The sequence below is a fragment of the Lissotriton helveticus genome, chromosome 8, assembly GCF_964261635.1.
Source record: "Lissotriton helveticus chromosome 8, aLisHel1.1, whole genome shotgun sequence".
NCBI classification, from domain to species: Eukaryota; Metazoa; Chordata; class Amphibia; order Caudata; family Salamandridae; genus Lissotriton; species Lissotriton helveticus.
In genome coordinates this window covers 44,701,815-44,720,231 of record NC_136069.1, presented here as the reverse complement: position 1 = coordinate 44,720,231, position 18,417 = coordinate 44,701,815, and the positions used below count along the sequence as shown (strand labels likewise).

The following is an 18,417-nucleotide window of genomic DNA, read 5'->3' as shown; positions in this document are numbered from 1 at the left end:
TGGGCTAGAAAAGTATCTACTAAACCAGGGTTGTGACTTTCCAAAAATTAAAGGCAAAAGTATTCCCATGCTTTCTTATGCAGACGATACTGTTCTAATGACATTAACTGGAAATAGCATGCAAGTATGTCTAGATGCCTTCAATACTTTCATGCTTGACCTTGATTTAAAAGTGAACTTTGATAAATCCTTTGTAATGTCTTGTGGCCCTAAAGGGTCAAACATTAGGAAGTTTGTGGTAAATAATCGCATAATTGGAAAAGTGGAAAATTTTAACTACCTTGGTAACTTGTTTAATAGCAAATTAAGCTGGACGCCAGTCATGAAGGTTCGAGCCCAGAGCGCGACACGGGCTATAGAGGGCATCTTCCGTTTCTGTAGCAAACTGGGGCAAAAACATGTTACGCACCTCAAAATGTATATCGGTGGCCACCTATGGGGCAGGGGTGTGGGGGACTGAAACGCCATCTGTGATACAGGTGGTGGAAAATAATTTTATAAAAAGGCTTTTATCAGTTCCCAAAGGCTGCTCAAACACCTTCTGCCACAAGGAAATTGGAATGGTCAGTGTTTCGGACACGATTCGATTGTCCCCTTTACAAAACAGATCCCCTGGTTGTCCTATGTTTGTAACATGTTTAACAAAATTGGATTGGGTTTCTATTATGACAATCCTGAAAAAATAGAGGGAAATCATAAGGTGGACATAAAGGCAATGTATTAGAAATCATTGAATCCACCATCCTCGGACAATGTTAATGTTTATACTCGTAGGCTCCAACCTCAGTTTTACCTAACATTTACCCTTAATGTGCAATGGCGATTCCTACTAACAAGGTTTAGACTGGACATTTTGCATTTTTTGCTTGCCTACCCAAAACAAGGGGGTTGGTGTGAGAGGCTGCCCCCTTGTCCATGTAATAATAGGGATAGCCAAAGCACTATACATGTGGTCCTTTTTTGCTCCTTATATCAAGAGCCAAGACTCCGGTTTATTAAACCAATCTTGAAGGGGAGGCAACCTTGCACCTATAAGGAAGGGTATGATTATTTGTCAGCATTATCCTCTGTAGAAATTTGCTGTGCCATGCTAAATTTTATAAGAGTTTCGTTAAAGATCAGGAAGGCCTATGGTTAGCATCACATTGTATTGAATATCCTCTGGTGAAAATCATGTATTATATATTTTTATAACAGTCATTATTATGTTTTTTAAATTTGGGAAAAAGGTATATTTAAAGAAATTTTTTCTTTGTTATGAGGTATGAAATATTGTATGTTCAGTACTTTTATGATCCATTTTATGAATCGAATAAAGTTTTTGAATACAAATACGAGTCCAAATCTGATCCCTGGTTGGAGCTGTCCTCCTCCTCTGACCATTCGCCCCCCTCCGACACCGAGAAGAAACATTCACTCGGGTCCTTTTCGTCTCTTTGCATTTTTTTCAACTTCTAGGTGAGCTCCCGGAAGCTCCTGGCATACTTTTGACGCCTCGGCCTGACCATCTACTATGTGTTCAGCCTCGTTCTTATCAGCCTGATTCACCTGGTTCCCTTGAATTATATCACCTTGAGGTCCAGCATTTGTATCTGCTACCTTGCCTTTAGTCAACTCAATCATTTTGTTATTGTTAGTGGCATCACTCTCTGTGCTCTCAAAAACATTAGAGTTTAATGCCTTAGTACTTATAGCTTCCCCAGGTTTCAATTGTTCTGGCCCGCCTTGGAGCGCAGGGGCCACATCGTGATCACTTGGTATTGGTGCGGCTTCATTCTCAGCTATTGATAAGTCGTTCCCCCCTTCCATTACTGACGTGGTATTTTTATTCCCTTTTCCTTAACCACCTTTGGGAAAAAGTCAGCAATAGGGGCAGTAGGGGCTGCAGCCATAGCTTGTCTTGTTTTAGGTGCAGTTTGTTTCTTTACCTGGGGGGACTGCATTTTCGGCTCTGCTTCTGCGGAGTTTCAGCCTTGCCCCGCCTCCTCTGCCGAAGCCGAAGCACAGTGAGAGCCGACCGCGCCGATACCAGGGCGCACCTTCCAGTCCTACTCGAGTCAGCCTTCCTGGCCTGCTGCCCTGCCTCCGGCCCCGTAAAGCTCCGCGGTGCCTCACCAGCAACCCTACCACAGGCACAGTCACGATCCACCCCGGAGACCCGGAACAGCTCGCGGATCAGCTGCAGCACAGTGCCACGGGTAAGCAGGAGAATCATCAGTTTCTTCAGGTCGCTCGTGCCATTGTCATTTTCCAAGACTGCCACCGTTACTTTTTGCTCATTTTTCCGTTTCCGCCGTCATGGTTGCAATGTAGAGTTTGGCAGGGTTCTTCACGGGCTCCACTGTACGGCTGCTTTCCGGCCTCAACTAGCGGCCGCCATCTTGCCTCAATCAATGTCCCAATCGAGGCCATTTATCATCGTAGCTGATGTTTTTACAACTGTCAGCTCCAAAATCAACAGTCCCGTTAAATGCAGGAGCCACTTGAAATACCAGTCATCTGTTCCTTCCCTTTCCCTCTGAGTGTGACTTGGAAGAGACTGAACTCCTCGTTACAAGTTAAGAGGGGTTCAGTGCTCGGCCGGTAACACGAGTTACCGCCACATTGGGGCTGGTGAGTGATGCAGCGCTGCTGAGTGCGGTAATACCTCAGGATTTCCAAGACATATTCACCAGGGTAAGCACAGCCAAATGAGTCCCTGGAAAAGGCCTAATAATGGGGGATTACTTGTGGAAATTGGCGTGGGAAAACTGATTTCCATGGTCTTTCCCCCGTCCTCCTTCTGACTCTATGGTCGTGGGAGATTTGTCTGTGCTGACTCGTGCTGTACAGCCGTGCTCGAGGGTGTGTCAAGTGACCCCGGCCCCCCTTCCTACGGCCGCCGCGCTCTGCCTGCCTGGAGCCGTCAGGGACGGGTGAGTTGGGCGATCGGAGGCTCAGGGCCCTGGGGTGGGGCGGGCGGCAGGAGGGAAAGGTAGGCCCATGGAGCGGGCGGGGGCTCCCATGGCCGCCGAGAGATGGTGGGGAGGGGGCCGGCGATGCCGCCTGTGCCCCTAGCGGGGCCTGTGGGGAGGGGTAGCGGGCGGCTAAGAGCTGCTGCCATTGAAACGCTGTTCTTTTGTATCCTCTGTGCAGTGGCGGTTTGCGACCTCGTTCTCCCGAGGCCCGGGGTTGGCGGCGTGGCCCCCTCCCTGAAGAGAGAGGGATCCCCCGTGTAGATAACGCGTGTGGCTGGAAGCATGGCGGGATTGCCGACGTTCAGGACGTTTAAAGTGATTATTTTTTATTTATTTACCCTTTTTTCTGAATGTAATATACTGTATTGTCTGTGAAATAGTTAACCTGTCTCCCCCAAGTGAGAGCAAGAGCTGTTTGCTTGATTTGATAATGGAGCAAGAGCCCCCATTATGCTTCTTGCATCACTGATGTCCTAGCATAACTCTTTTAATCTTGAAACGTCTCCTGTTGCTCACGATCAAGACTTGCTACCAGATGGCTTCCTTCAAAGAAGGCGAACAAAACTCCAGATGTGTCCCGTACGAAAACTTCCACACTAATAAAGTTAAATACCCCAATTTTACACATCAACACTCAAACATTCCCACGCTAGTGGAAATTATTAGTAGGCTAGGAAGTCAGCTTTACATTCTCTTCCAACATCCCAACTACATCCAGTGTTGATCGCTGGACACCGCACGCTACCACTTTGAGTGGTGGATTTTAACCCACCCTTCGCTGGACCGATCACCTGTTCCCTTAATCTCTTCTAACGATGATGTATCTTAATATGCCCCGAGTAGCTTGTTATGGTAAGCTGTTCACTCTTTCGACCGTCCCATTTGTGATCATTGCCCCCCCAGGCTTCCCATTAACTTGAACTTGTAATGTTTTGACAGAAATTAGAACATCCTCACTCGTGACTGCCCTCACTCCCTTTAGCCTGTGAACAGAAGTAGTATTAGTGGACCATTTTTATGACGATGGACCTTTACCACTTGACAACTTTCAGTCATGATTACGCTTATCGACCTCTCCCGTCTAACTCTTTACACAGCGGGTTCCTACTCCCTCTTTCTTACAAAGAAGTCTTGAAACCTGATGGTTTGAAGCATCACAGTCCATTATAATGGGTGGCCTTTCTTACCCAGGCCTCTTCTGAAGTTCATCATTACTAAACACCGACTCCCATCACTGCATTCCTCATTTGGCGCTACTATTTGCCACTTTATGGAATGGTAAAATCACTGTTTCCCCTTTGGGCAATCAAATCACGAAGCCAGGTGGCCAACAGAATATTGTAGCCCTGAGGGAGTTCCTCCCAAAATAGGACATTAATAAGCTTGGGCCCATCGCTGTCCAACCATTGTTACACTTAGTATAAACGATGTAGAACACTCAGCATGGTATCTGGTGTTTCCACCATATTATACTCAATCAGTGCTACTCCCAGCAGACAATCTATCAGGATCTGGTGAACTATTGCGGCTTCAGCCTCGTTGTCCAGCATTGCCAATGCCCATTCCCCATTCAGAATCAGAGTCCTCAAAATCCGGGGCATGCCTGACCTTAAGTCTGGGCCACGTCCTTTTTAGGGCTCGACTATAACGCGCTTGAAAAGCGCGTTCTTGCCAGAGAACTATAGTCGGCGTCTCAGCAGTCTGAGAACGCCGAAGGGAGACAAGACCTGGCCGCGCGCAGCGTTTTCCCATAGGATAACGTTGTGCGCGTGGCCAGGTCTTGTATCCAGAGCACAGGCCGGATCGCGACGCGCGCCTGCTGGTATGCAAGGGGAGTCTGCATACCAGCGCGCGGCGCTGATAACACACACGGCTGCCGAACCGTTCTGCAAATTCCTCAGCGGGTTGTGTCTTGGAATGAGCACGTGCCCCCTTCCTCTTACACCACGAGAACCGCGCTTTGAGAGAGGCGCCAATGACTGAAAGTGATGGAAGCCTCCCTCTACATGCCCCCCAGCGCCAAAGAGGATAGTGAACGGGAAGACTATCGCCATCTGGAAAAGGAAGCATGTTATTCCACTGACGCCCATTTCTAGGCGCAGACAGCCGAGGGCTAGTGAAGTACGAAGCTCTACCTACCTCGCCAACTCTTAAACGCCAGCCTGCCTTTGCCATTAACATTTACAGTTACAGAAACACAAAATGCAAGCAGTGCAGATACAGAGGCCGAGCAGATCTCGGAAGCTAGCATGCAAGAAAACATCTGGATAAGTTCAAAGAGCCACAGAAGAATTGCATACATGAAACGGAACACATCCTCCCCTCCGGCCGGGCCGCTGGGAGCAGTGCCGAGCTTTGAAGCCCGAAGGCAAGCACGCATTCCTCCTGTGCGGCTCTCGTATAACACCCCCAGTTACAGTTCCGAGGAAGGGCTACGTCAGCATGGGCCAGAAGCAAGGTCAGGGCTAAGCTCCGTCGTTACTGGACACCACTTGATGAAGTTACTACTCTGGCTCGCTCGTCACGTCTTTCAAAGGCCACTTTTAAGAAACAGAGTACTATACTTCTGCAGTGCTGCATGGCCCCTCTTTCCAGAAGTCCTGGGAAACGTCAGTTTGTGGTGTGCAGGACTAGGCTTGAAAAGTGCAAGGGGCCCCAATGCATCCTCCCAGAGAGTTCGACTGGACAGCAGAACTGTACTCAGTGTTGGTCTCTCACATGTTCACACAACTAGTGTCTTCCTGTGGTCTTGGAACTATATATCTCAGTCCATTTAGGAGCCGACAATGGCACTCCCTCTACCACTACGTATAGGAGCAGGTTACAAATGCACTCGCCCACAATGTCAAAGTAGTCCAAACCAACCAATACAGAGCTCAATACTCCGTTTCATTTTTCAGAGCATGAGCTAGTCACTTCCCAACTGATCCCACACCCACATCCCAGCTTTGCCAACCAATTGTCTTTTTACCTTCCCAAAGGCCCTTAACATTCAGCTCTAGTACTGATCGCCTGTAAGACCCAAACCATTTCAAACAGGGCTAGATCACAAATCTCACTTGCAATCCACACACTAACTGGCCTCCCACCAACTTTACTGACATTCTGCAGGAGCGGACTTGAAAATGTCACCATCACTGCTTAAATTAAGAGCTACGGTGGACTCGCCCCGGCATTACAAACGAGTAAATCTCAACTTTGAATGCCCTGCATGCTCCTAATGTTACCACCATTCCACACAGGCACTGTCTACACCATCTTTGCCAATCAGTCCAAACGTAATGTAAGAGATTTCCCATAGCATGTTGCTATTTTCAGTGGTTCTGAAAAATACCAGCGCGCGCCGCTGATAACACACAAGCCTGCCGAACCGTTCTGCAAATTCCTCAGCGGGTTGTGTATTGGAATGAGCTCGTGCCCCCTTCCTCTTACACCACGAGCACCGCGCTTTGAGAGAGGCGCCAATGACTGAATGGGCATGGAGATGGTCTTGTCCTCCGAGGTGAGCCGGCCCTACAGCGACCAGAGTAGAGGTAGAATCGGCGTTTCGACCACCGCACCCTTTGGCGAGCCTCACGATGCACGGCCAAAGTGTGTAGAGAGAGATGTCCACACGCTCCCAGTGTGTTTGCCACGGTTTTTTTAAGTGACTGTGCGAAGTAACCGGGTACATGGCTATTTCTGTGCCTGGCAGACCGCACGCTCTTTGTCCTGTGGGGAAACAATATATTAAGGCAGGTCCGAGGACTGGTAGAGCCGGGTCTTTCGGCTATATGGCAACCACTTTAATGTTTGGGGTGCTGATTGCAGGCGTGCCTGGAGAGCCAGTTTAGCGTCAATGAGCCCCATTCATGGCCTGCAGTACCTCAGGCTGTCCAACGCCTGCGGCAGAACCTCGCCCGCAGCACGCCCCGTGCACCTGTGCTGCAGCCTACGGGTGTCACTGCTTGCCTGCAGCGCTGAACCCCGCCCGCAGCACACCCGTGCACCTGTGCTGCAGCCTCCTGGTGTCAATGCTTGCCTGCCATTGCTGAACCCCGCACGCAGCACGCCCGGTGCACCTGTGCTGCAGCCTCCTGGTGTCACTGCTTGCCTGCAGCGCTGAACGCCGCCCGCAGCACTACGTATGAACACCAGCCCTCCCCTGCGCACCCCCGGCAGCTGCTACCCTGGCACCCACTGATACTCTGCCAGGGTACCTCGTCCCTGGCCTACGGCCGCCAACTCGTGGATATTCAAGACTTTATATATTCATTTGGCTTTTGTAAGCACTCTTATACCCAGGAGGGTTTCTTTGCGCTGGACACTGCACATGCATTTCGGACTCGACTTCCAGAACCCTGTGCTTCTCCAGTTGGGCCCGCGCAATAGCTCCGCCAGTTCTTTTCAAGCCTGCCCAGGACAACACCACTGCCATACACTCACGGACACCACCACTGCCATGCACACACAGATACCACCACTCCCATGCACACACGCACACCACCACTGCCATGCACACAGGGACACCACCACTGCCATACACACATGGATACCACCACTGGTATACACACACGGACACCACCACTGCCGTGCACACACGCACACCACCACTGCCGTGCACACACGGACACCACCACTGCCATGCACACACGGACACCACCACTGCCATACACACACGGACACCACCACTGCCATGAACACACGGACACCACCACTGCCATACACACACGGACACCACCACTGCCATGCACACACGGACACCATCACTCCCATGCACACACGGACACCACCCGTGCTTAATTTGTAAAAAAAAAAATACCAGGGCTTTCATTTGTAAAAAATTAAGTGAAAGGGCACTCGTCAGGAGGGTAATGTAGTTTGGCATACACATTACGCGACTTTGAGCTATTGGCATTGTAAATGACAATGACTTTTATTAATGTTTTTGTTTTTAAAACATAAATAAAAGACCTTGTCATTTACAATGTCAAGATCTTAAACTCTCGTTCATTTACAATACTAATAGCTCTAACTTTTGCAATGCCGAGACCGTCGCATTGTAAATGCTTGTTATATTGATGTTTTGTTGTTGAATTATGTTGTCAGACAAGCGTTGTGAGTCCTTCCTTGGTTTCACATGTTCTCCTGTTCTCCACTATGTTCGTTCTCCTCTCTCCAAACGTTTATCAGATAAATCCTGAAAGGAACTAAAGGTGTATCGTGTATCAGTATCCTGATAACTATCAGGCGGTTTTACATTATCATAGTTACGTAAGTTGAAAATTTTTTGGGTAGATTCTTGTGTAGAAGACCCACCCCATGATTTTGAGAAATCCTTGTTCTTATAGTCCCACTTCTTCTTCGTTGAAGAATCGGGTGCTTGCTTAGAGTTATCCTTTTCAGAATACCTCTTTAACTGTGGTTTCCCTTGAAAAGCTCCAGAATTATCTCTAACCAGCCTAGCATATGTTTCTTCAATAATTTCAGGTAATTTGCACTCCTGCATAGCGCTAACACTGCTACTTCCCCTTTAATGTTACTCAACATTGTGGCTGGCACTGCAGCGAAATTGCCCATCAGTTTAATTCCTAAGTCCAGGGCCGGTGCTGCCCCATGCTCATTCTGTACCTGTTTTAATATTTTAGGTAGAACCGCCAAAGAAGGGATGCCATGTGTTCTGGTATATACTACAACGAAGACCAAACACCAAGTAGCACAGTCCACTGCCGGGGGAGCCATCCCCATTGGCAAGCGAATGGTTAGTGTCCTGTGTTTTTCCTGCAGTCCTGGATGGTGAAATACAGCTTCAGTGCTATCCAAAACAGAATCTCTTCCCGTTTGTTGGGAATTTTTCCCATTACTGCATTTAAAGTTTGTGGGCTGATGCCCGGTGTGGCTAATTGTTGTGCTACAGCTTAAACTTTCAGCGCAGGAGCAAGTATTAATGTTCGCTTCACGAATTGTGCAAGGTTTCTGTATATTGTAACTAGATTATTATATAATCCCTGCAGCTGGGCTGCGGTCAAGCAATAAATACCAGGATGTGGTATATAACCGGCTAGGTCTGGCCACGTTGCCCCCTCCTTGCTGAGTGTGCCCAGTATTATGCTTTGCATACTATGTGGGAGGGCGCCTTTAAACCAATGAGCATGTTCTTGGTTAGAGATACTTCTATCTCCTCTTCATATTTGTGAAATACCTGTGTAGCATCATCTGCAGCAGGGAATTTCACCCAGGAGCAAAATACCTCTATCATACATTCTTCGTGTTCCTCTGACACAAAGGTAAAATCCCCACCTTCTAGTGTGACTTCATGTTGTAGTAGTTTTTGAGTGAGTGACTGCATATCTGCAGTTCTCAGAAATGTTTTGTGTCATGGTATGTAAGAAATTAATTACAGAGTTTGGCTATTGATAGGTTATATCAAAAACTAAAAAGCAGGTGGTTGGTACCTCTCGCATTGTATAATGCTTGCTTTTTTTTGTAAAAACCAATGATAAACAGGGTTTACTATTTTGTTTGAGCACCAATCAAAGCTAACAATAAATTTTAACCTATTAGAAAATGTTTGCCTTGTAGGAAACAAGTTGTATGACTTGACAAAAGTTCCTTCTTTTACACTTAATTTTTAATGACATTAATAAATTGTAATGTACCAGTATTATTTCTGCAAAAAAAATGAATTAACTAAAACTATAAACTTAACTGTATTGCTTCAATAGGATTTATGGTAGTGAGGCAGGCTCTCTTTTCTTTACTGAAAAGAGTGTAGAAAGATAAAGTACTTCTAGTTATTTCATGTCAGGCTGCAGTTTGACTTTCCACTTATAAGCAGTACTTATAAGCAGTGTGTGGATCAGATAGAAGATCTATTTTGGAGGAAAGCCTTGTGTTTTTGAAAAATACAACTTGAAGATAGTAGACATTTTTGGAGGCTGTTTTGACTCCAGTGTTAGTGTGGCATTTTCAGTTTATCCATTATCCCAGTGTCCCTGTTGTACATTGTGAGGAAGGAGCATTGGTGGCTTAATATTGTGAATGTTGATCATGCAGTGTCATGGTGTTTGAAGTGGTTGACTTAGCTGGTTCTAGCATTACTATGTTAAAGTATAAATCAAGGTTGTATTTAGGAAACCCAACTAGAAATATTACTGATTTGCTTGCTATCAGGAATTGATGGGCATATCAACAAAGAAGATATTTCAACCATATGCATTAATCTTTAAGTATGTATATTTATTTGTGGTGTTTGTAGAGCGCAACACTCATCCCGAGGGATATCACGGCGCTTATACCAAGCGGACACTACTGAGGACTGAGGCAATAGAACCTAACAATGAATATGAAAAAGGTGGATTTTCAGCCTTTTCCGAAACAAGAGATAATTTTTGGTGTGTCTGAGGTCATCTGGAAGCTCATTCCACCTCCTGGCAGCCAGATAAGAGAAGCAGCGGCCACCTGTTCTAGCTTTATAAATGCGTTTCAACCTAGCTGATGCTGAATGAGCTGATCGTAGGTTCCTAGTGGGGACGTAAAATTCAATCTTCCCTGAGAGAATGGTGGGGCCCGTCCTATGCAGGACCCTATGGGCATGGCAAAGTAGTTTGAAAGCAGCCCTCTGACGCATTGGAAGCCAATGAAGAGTATTCAGACATTCCGATGCCGAGCCTAGCCTGCCCTTGTCGCAAATAAGTCTTGCAGCCGAGTTCTGCAGTACCTGTAGTCGAGAGAATAGATGTTCATTCATCCCCACAAATAGCGCATTGCCGTAGTCCAGGCGGCTAACCAATAGGGCCTGTGTTACTGAACGTCTACAGTCCAGGGGTATCCAGGGAAAAAGCCTGGCTAACAGTTTCAAAGTGGCAAAGCCCTTGCCACAGAGGGATCGCACATGATCTTTCATGGATAATTCATCATCCATGATAATCCCCAAGGTCCTAGCATGTTGTTTAGGAATAGGGGCTGAACCCAACAAGGGCGGCCACCATTAGATGTCCCACACTCGCTTGGCACTACCAAATAAAAGGATCTCTGACTTCCCCGCATTCAGTTTTAAACAGTGGGCATGCATCCATTGGGCCATTTCTGAAAGACAGCCATGAAGTTTGGTCTTGATAATATCCGGCTTCTCATTCAGGGCCACCGTCAACGGTGTGCCATCCGCATATGAGCAAATGCCGATGCCCCACTTCCTTCCAATGTCGGCTAAAGATGACATATATACATTGAAAAGAGTGGGGCTCAGCGAGGCGCCCTGTGGTACTCCGCAGTCGATGGAAGTGGGCCTAGATTGGAACTGACCCATATGGACCGCCTGGGTGCGATTACTCAAAAAAGAGTAAAGCCATTTCAAGGCGTTAGATTGGACTCCTTTCTGCCAAAGTATATCCAGCAGACAGTGGTGGGACACCGTGTCAAACGCCGCTGACAGGTCAAGCAGTATCAGTGCCACCGCTCCTCCTTGATCAGTGGAGGATCTGATACTGTCCGACACTGCCAGCAACGTTGCCTCTGTGCTATTGTTGGCTCTAAAGCCCGTCTGGGAGGGATCCAAGAGAAGATTATCTTCCAGGTATTTTGTCAGCTGGGCATTGACCAATTTCTCCAGGACCTTAGAAAGATAAGGGAGCTGAGAAATGGGTCTGTAGTTCTCTGGATTGAGAATATCGGATCTAGCTTTCTTCAAGAGAGGAATCACAGCAGCATGCTTCCAGGCATCGGGGAAGGTAGCAGTACTGAGCGATTTGTTAAAAAGTTGTGTAATTAAAGGGCAGATTGTAGATGCAATCTTAGAAAACACAAAATGGGGGCAGGGGTCCAAAGGGGAGCCAGATTTAACTGATAGCATGGTTGTTCGAACATCTTCAGCTGATAGTAGTTCAAAGTCAGCCAGACGGGGTGCAATGCCCTCAGCAGACATAACTGCTGAGGTTTCCGTGTCTGGCAGACTATCAAAGGGTTTGTCAGAATGACTATTAACAGGCTGAGGAGAAAAGGTTGAATAGATTGTCTTAATTTTCTCCGAAAAGAATGTGCTGATGCGATTGCAAGCTTCAGTCGTGGGGGTAAGTGTTTGTGAAATACTGGTGGGTTTGCTCAGTTCCTTCACTATCTTAAACAGTTCTTTCGCAGAATTACTATACTCTTGGATACACTGAGTAAAATGATCCTTCTTAGCATGTTTGATGGCCAGGGTGTATTGTTTTCGGTTCTGGACATAGTTTAATTTAGCAACATGGTCCTTAGACTGTCTCCAAAGATGTTCAAGCCTTTGGCATTCTCTTTTAAGATTTTTTAAATGAGGAGTATACCATTTCTCCGTTGGAGCCTTTATCCTGGATATGCGCATTGGGGCTAACTTATCTAGGGTTTGCAGAATGCCTGCATCTAAAGATGCAACATCTGTACAGACGGAAGAGTTTGGCAGGAATTCAGGTTTGGCCTCCTGGAAGTGTTTGGTAAAGTTAGGTTCCTCAATTAGTCTCCATGCTCGTTTAGATGTTCTGTGAGTGATACTTAGTTTCTTAGTTTTATGAGGGAGGTTAAATGAGAAAGAAATAAGAAAATGATCCGACCACGATAAGGGCTGGACCTCAGATATATGAGTTGACTCTATGTTGGTAAAAAGTAGGTCCAATGTGTGGCCCGCTATATGAGTAGGGCCTACTACCCACTGTCTGAGATTTAATGTCTCCATGTCGTCTTTTAATTGGGAGGTAGCCAGAGTGTTTTTTTCTCAAAATGGATATTAAAATCTCCAACAATAAGGTAGTTCTTTTTTATTTATTTTTTTTTATTTATTTTTTTGTTCAAAAACCTTTATTGGAGCAAGCATAGAAAAGTACAAGAATGGGCCTACAACCTCACGGGCTGGCCGCTAATAACAAGGCACAACGCATGAAATAGAAATGTACACCCGTGGTCAGGCACAGCTCAAGCACAAAGCATTACTCTACACATATCACAGAGCAATTTAAAAAAATGTTATTTTACAAAAAGAAAAACAAACACTAAAAGGCGAATGCACGATAATTAAGGTCAGCCCAAAGAACGGAGGGGACGGTCCACGATCAGGAGAACACACCCAGAGCCCGGAGGCTCCAGTCAAGTCGGGAGGGGGGGAGGGGAGCAGCGGGGAGAACCGGAAATATAGGAAAAAAAAAAAACGTATGGAAAGGTTCCGGGAACGCTCGTCTAGGGAGATAGGACAATCTCAGCAGTGCCTACAAGGGGAGGGGTGCAGATATCCCCACGATAATCATTCCACTGGCCCCAAACCTTCGTCCACGCCCTGGGTCTGCCCCTGGCCACATAAACCGTCTTCTCACGAAACATGGACCAGTCCATGTTGTCTTCCCACTTCGAAACCTCAGGGGGCCTGGAAGCGCCCCAGAGTTGCGCAACATCCCGCTTCGCAATCATGTAACCCAGGGTAGCCCATCTGGTCTGGGCCACAGAGTAGTCAGTGGGCTCCCACACATTCAACAGACATCGTCGAGGCTCCGGCCGCAGGGCCACACCCGTCACAGCAGTCATCACCTCAAGCACAGCAGTCCAGTAAGCCGCTACAACCGGACACTCCCAAAGGATATGTAAAAAGGTCGCACTCAAACCACAACCACGCTTACATAGCCCATCCGAAGAAAAGCCCATCGTCACCAGACGCGGACCCGTGACATAAACTCGATGAAGAATCTTAAGTTGAACCAAACGGAGACGGGCAGGAATGGCCACCTCCTTGGGAGACGAGAGTGCCGACTGCCAATCCTCGTCGTCCAGCTCCAACCCATCGCCAACCCAAGCCTCCCGAAGTCGGACCAATAAGTCCGCCCGATTATTGATCAATTTCTTGTAAATCAGAGAAATAGTACTATCGGGAAGATGCCCATCAAGGACACGGTCCTCGAGGGGGGAAGATTCAGGCAGGGCCTCATCAGGAACCAAGACTGAGGCGAGAGCGTGCCGGACCTGCAGGTAGCGAAAAAATTCCCTACCACTCAAACCATATTCCGCCTGGAGGGCCTGGAACGACTTCACACAACCGTTCGAGCACACATCACCCACCTTAGAAATCCCGATCACATCCCAGCGGTCGAAACCCTTGGTAGACCAAAGTCCGCCCAAACGTTCCGAGGCATAAAGCGGCGTCGCCAGCGTCAAGCGATCCTCCCACCCCAAACTCACATTAGCAGCTCGCCATACAGTTACTGCGATCTTGGATGGGCCCACAAGATGGCGCCCGGCCGATCGAGAATAAAGCGCTCTAGTAAAGTCCCCACCCGGAAGCTGGAGTCTATCCATCTCGAATGCAGGATTACAAGGTAGTTCTTAAATTTTAGGCAGAGAGGTAACAGCTGATTGAGTAGTTTAGCGCCAAAATTGGTTTGTAGTCCAGGGGGATTGCAAACTACGGCTCCTGCTAGTATGGTAGAGCCCTCATGGCATACTCCTAAGGCTAGGGTCTGATGTTCACTATAAGAGACTATTGGTTCCACCTGACATGTCAAGTGCTCCCTGAATATCACAGCTACGCCCCCTCCTCTTTTAACAGATCTGTCTTGTGTAATGATCTTGTAATTACAGGGGAGGGTGTTTGCTAGGTCGGGGGTGTTATTATCAGACAGCCAGGTTTCGGTAATAAAAACCAGGACTGGGGATTTAGAGGTAAGTAAATCCCAAACGTCCAGAGCGTGTCTGGGTAGGGATCTAGCATTAAAGTATAGGCAGCTGAGATTCGCGTTATGAGAAATATAAGTCGAGTGAAGGCCCGATGGGAGAGAACCCATGCTACACCAATGACACGCACGGCAGGAAAAAGGGCCATAAGATAGCCCAGGTTCTGCGTGAAAACAAGCCCTACCAACATTATCTGCATTGCTTGCATAGGCCAGTAACTCGCCTTGTGTGTAGTGATTAGAGGGGGAAGCACACTGGTTGAGACCGGCAGGGGGTGTGGGTCCGGGTCCCGGCCGGTCGCGGACGGGCGCAGACGGGCTTACCTTAGGCGCGCCATTGACGCGCCCGCTGCACCCGTCCGCTGCGCCTCGGCCAACACATCTGATTAAGTAGGGGGAGGGAAGAGCGGGCTCCTACCTCCGCCCTCCGGCTCTCAGGGGCTGACCCCTGATTGGTCTGCCTAACTGCAGATTGGCAGCCGGTGTTTGTTTGGGGAAAGAGGAGCAGCCTAGCTCGCTGTCGTCCTCGAAGGAGAAGTAAGTGTCTGAGCACAAAGAACAGCCTACAATGCTGTTGTAATACAGTTCTGGTCACAGTTTTAAAAATAGCTAAAAACGAGGAGCAGCCTACATCGCTGTCGTCCTCTCCAAGCAAGCACAACACTGATTGAAATGCGGCCAGTGCAATACACGGGGATCGGGCGCAGAGATAATTTTACAAATAAAAATACGGTCACAACAGTGCAAAATACAAATTTAAGAACACACGCAGCGCTGCAGCACCAGTAGCAGAATCGTAATGGTAACATAATGATTAATATTGTTAATCATTATCCTTTTAGATTTACTACCAGGGTTTCTTGCATTCAAATGTATTTTCTGACATACACCTTCATCATAACAGCAGTGATGGGGTTAAACCTGAGGAGAGCAGAGCAGAGCATTTGTGTGCTTTTGACTGTATGTAATTCTACATTTGGATATACAATAGGTATGGGCTGAGCTATTAAATTGAACCAATGTTGAGAGAACATGCTAACTAGAAGGAAACTTCAGAATTTGTTCACTACCAAATATCTCAAAATATTAGTAAATGTCCATACGCAAAATACATTTGTATTGAGCATGAGCAGTGTGTTTCTAAATGTTAACTGATAAATGTATTTTTGAGAATATAAGATATCGGACTGATTGTCGGAGTGTCCTGCAGTTGAATTGTTCTCTAGGTGTATAAGAAGTTCCAGATTTTCAGAGGTGTTGTGCTACAATACGGTTAACACTCTCAGAAATGCATGAAGCAGAATAAAAGAGCCATAGGCATAGTTCCAAGTAACTGGCAAATATTAAGGCGTTCAATATAATTGTGACATTTATTATGATCAACAGTCACAATAATATTTATAGAAACTCAACATCATTCGTTGTCAGAAAAGGAAAATCTAAACATCCTGACATGAGTCCTATATTATCTATGGCAGGGGTCTCCTTTTCTGTAATGAGAGCTACTTCTAATCAATGAAAATCCTTGGCCAAGCCACTGGCGTAGTGTTAACAGACACCCCACGCCCTTCTTCATTGACTTTAAACCTATTGTTCATAGAGCCATATACTATGGTTTGAACAACATATTATGACTAGAGGCACTATGACAGGGCTGCCTTGTATGTAAGTCAGAGCGTGGTCTTTGAAGACTTATGAACATGTGTGCATATGAATGGGTGAGTATGAGCCTTTTTCGTATGTATTGTGGCACAGGACATACCTTTCACCATATGCGTCAGTGTTACACGTATACCTCAAACACACAACCATTCTTTCTAAAAATGGCAGAAATTTAAAGGCCAGAAGAATGTTCTGCAAAAATGTTCATACTATGGAACCACCATTTTTGTATTTCCCAGTTATAAATATGGCACCGTGTCTACCAGCCACCGGTAGCACAATGCCCACTGTGTGTAAATGTTAGCAAAAAAGGAACAAACGACAGACCAAGGTCCAGCTCAACCAATCCACATGTACAGTCAATTTCAGAGTGGTGCAACACACTTCCTACACCCGTCATCCAGAGGTGCGAGTCACTGTCAAAGTTTTTCAAGAGAAGGTGGAAGGTGCACTCGTAGCAAAGTCAGACACATCAGTAGTAATTCCAAAAGTACTTCATTTTTTCACTCAGTCTTTAAAACCGGCACACAGCCAACACGTTTCGTTCCCGATTGTGCCAAAAGGGAACTTTATCAGGACTGTAACAATCATAGACAAAATGTAACATTAACTGACCATAACCAACATTTAAAAGAACACACACAGTCTTTTACAAAATTTTACAAAATGACCTACAAACTAATACAAAGAAATTCTTTTCCACATAAATATTTACAAACATATAAACATCATGATCGAAGTAAAAGACCACATAGTAAACACAAAACTGTATGTCTACCACATATAACATATTTAATACAAATTTATACATTTCCAGAACATAAAATAACAATTTTTGTCAGTGCATACAGGAGAGAAAAAACAATATAATAACGTGACCATAGCCTAGGAGATGGTTATATTGAGAGAAAATGGAAAGAGGACAAAACTGTCAAGTGCATGTATTGAAGATTCTTTATTACTTGGTCAAGATGAAAGAGTCAAGCCTATTAGTAACACAACTTACCAAACAGGAAGCACAAGCAGTGCTATTTACATGTAATTGAAGTTCTAGGCTTAAACCAAATATGGTTTGAAGAATTGTTCTACTCTTTCTCACCTTGTAAGTATCCAACCAATCGATGGTGATATGAAAGCTGTATTAAGGAACCAAGGGGCATATCAGCAAGGGCCGGCGATAATTATCGCTAAGCGCACTTAGCGCTAGGATAATTATCGCCGGCCAACTCTGAATTTTATCGCGGAGATAGCATGCTATCAGCAACGCTTATCTCCAAAAGCAATAAAATTCAGAGCGAAAGCTGCCAACTGTGCGATTATCGCTGGAAATCCAGCGATAATCGCACAACTTTTGGCGATAGTTTGCTGATAGGGCTACGCATACTTAGCCATGATATACACTTTCCGTAGGATATCATGGATAAGTCAGTTTCAAAGCAGGCGTAAGGAAAGTACTGATAACAGAGGTTATCACTACTTTTCTTGTCGCTATGCTTCTTTGCGTGAGGATTGATAATAGGAGAAATTTTGCTTAGTGACATTTCTCCCGTTATCCTGGGGAGGAACGCCCTCTTTACATCTCATTAGAGATGCAAAGCTGGGCGTTAAGGGAAAGGGCGAGGAAGCATGGATTCAAGCGTTAGCGTGTCCTTGCTAATAGGGCGTTAAAATTATCGTTGTTTTTCATCCGGAAACGGACGCTAAAGCGGTGATAATTTTACCTCCGGCCCTTGCTTATATGCCCCCAAGTCGTAAAGGGCACAATTCACTTTAGACCTGGTGTATATATGTACTTGCAGTCTAGAACAAGAAAAAGCATTTCTTTCTAGAAAAATAGGCAGGTCTTACAACTAAAAAAGTGTGTCAAAGACCATATGACCATTCTAAGTGGAAAAACCGGATATCATGATACCAAAAATTAGCATTAGGACATAATGCCCGTAGCAAAGAACAAGCACTAATAATGTTGGAAGGTAAGAGGGTGACGTGGTTGGCATATATAAATCCACCTCACCTTAAGATGTATAAAAAAAAAACTACACCAATAATGAGAGAATAATAACTCCATGTTAGGACTCACCTTGCACGAATTTGAGGAAGTGTCTAAGGAAGTTCTAACGAGTGGTAAACAGGTGGAATTC

General features: G+C 46.0%; 2 protein-coding genes across 5 annotated transcripts in view; one reads left to right on the top strand and one right to left on the bottom strand.

Annotated features, from left to right (window-relative positions):
- LOC144773705 (uncharacterized) overlaps positions 1-18,417 on the bottom strand; it is a 195,689-nt gene that overhangs the window by 39,520 nt on the left and 137,752 nt on the right.
- LOC144772323 (uncharacterized) overlaps positions 1-18,417 on the top strand; it is a 33,458-nt gene that overhangs the window by 10,990 nt on the left and 4,051 nt on the right. For 2 of the 4 annotated variants that reach the window (XM_078656562.1, XM_078656561.1), the window contains exon 2: positions 3,136-3,272. The exons of the other annotated variants lie outside the window; for them this stretch is intronic. The gene's annotated coding sequence lies outside the window, so the exon portion shown is untranslated. The remainder of the gene's footprint in view (positions 1-3,135; positions 3,273-18,417) is intronic. 4 annotated transcript variants of the gene reach the window in all.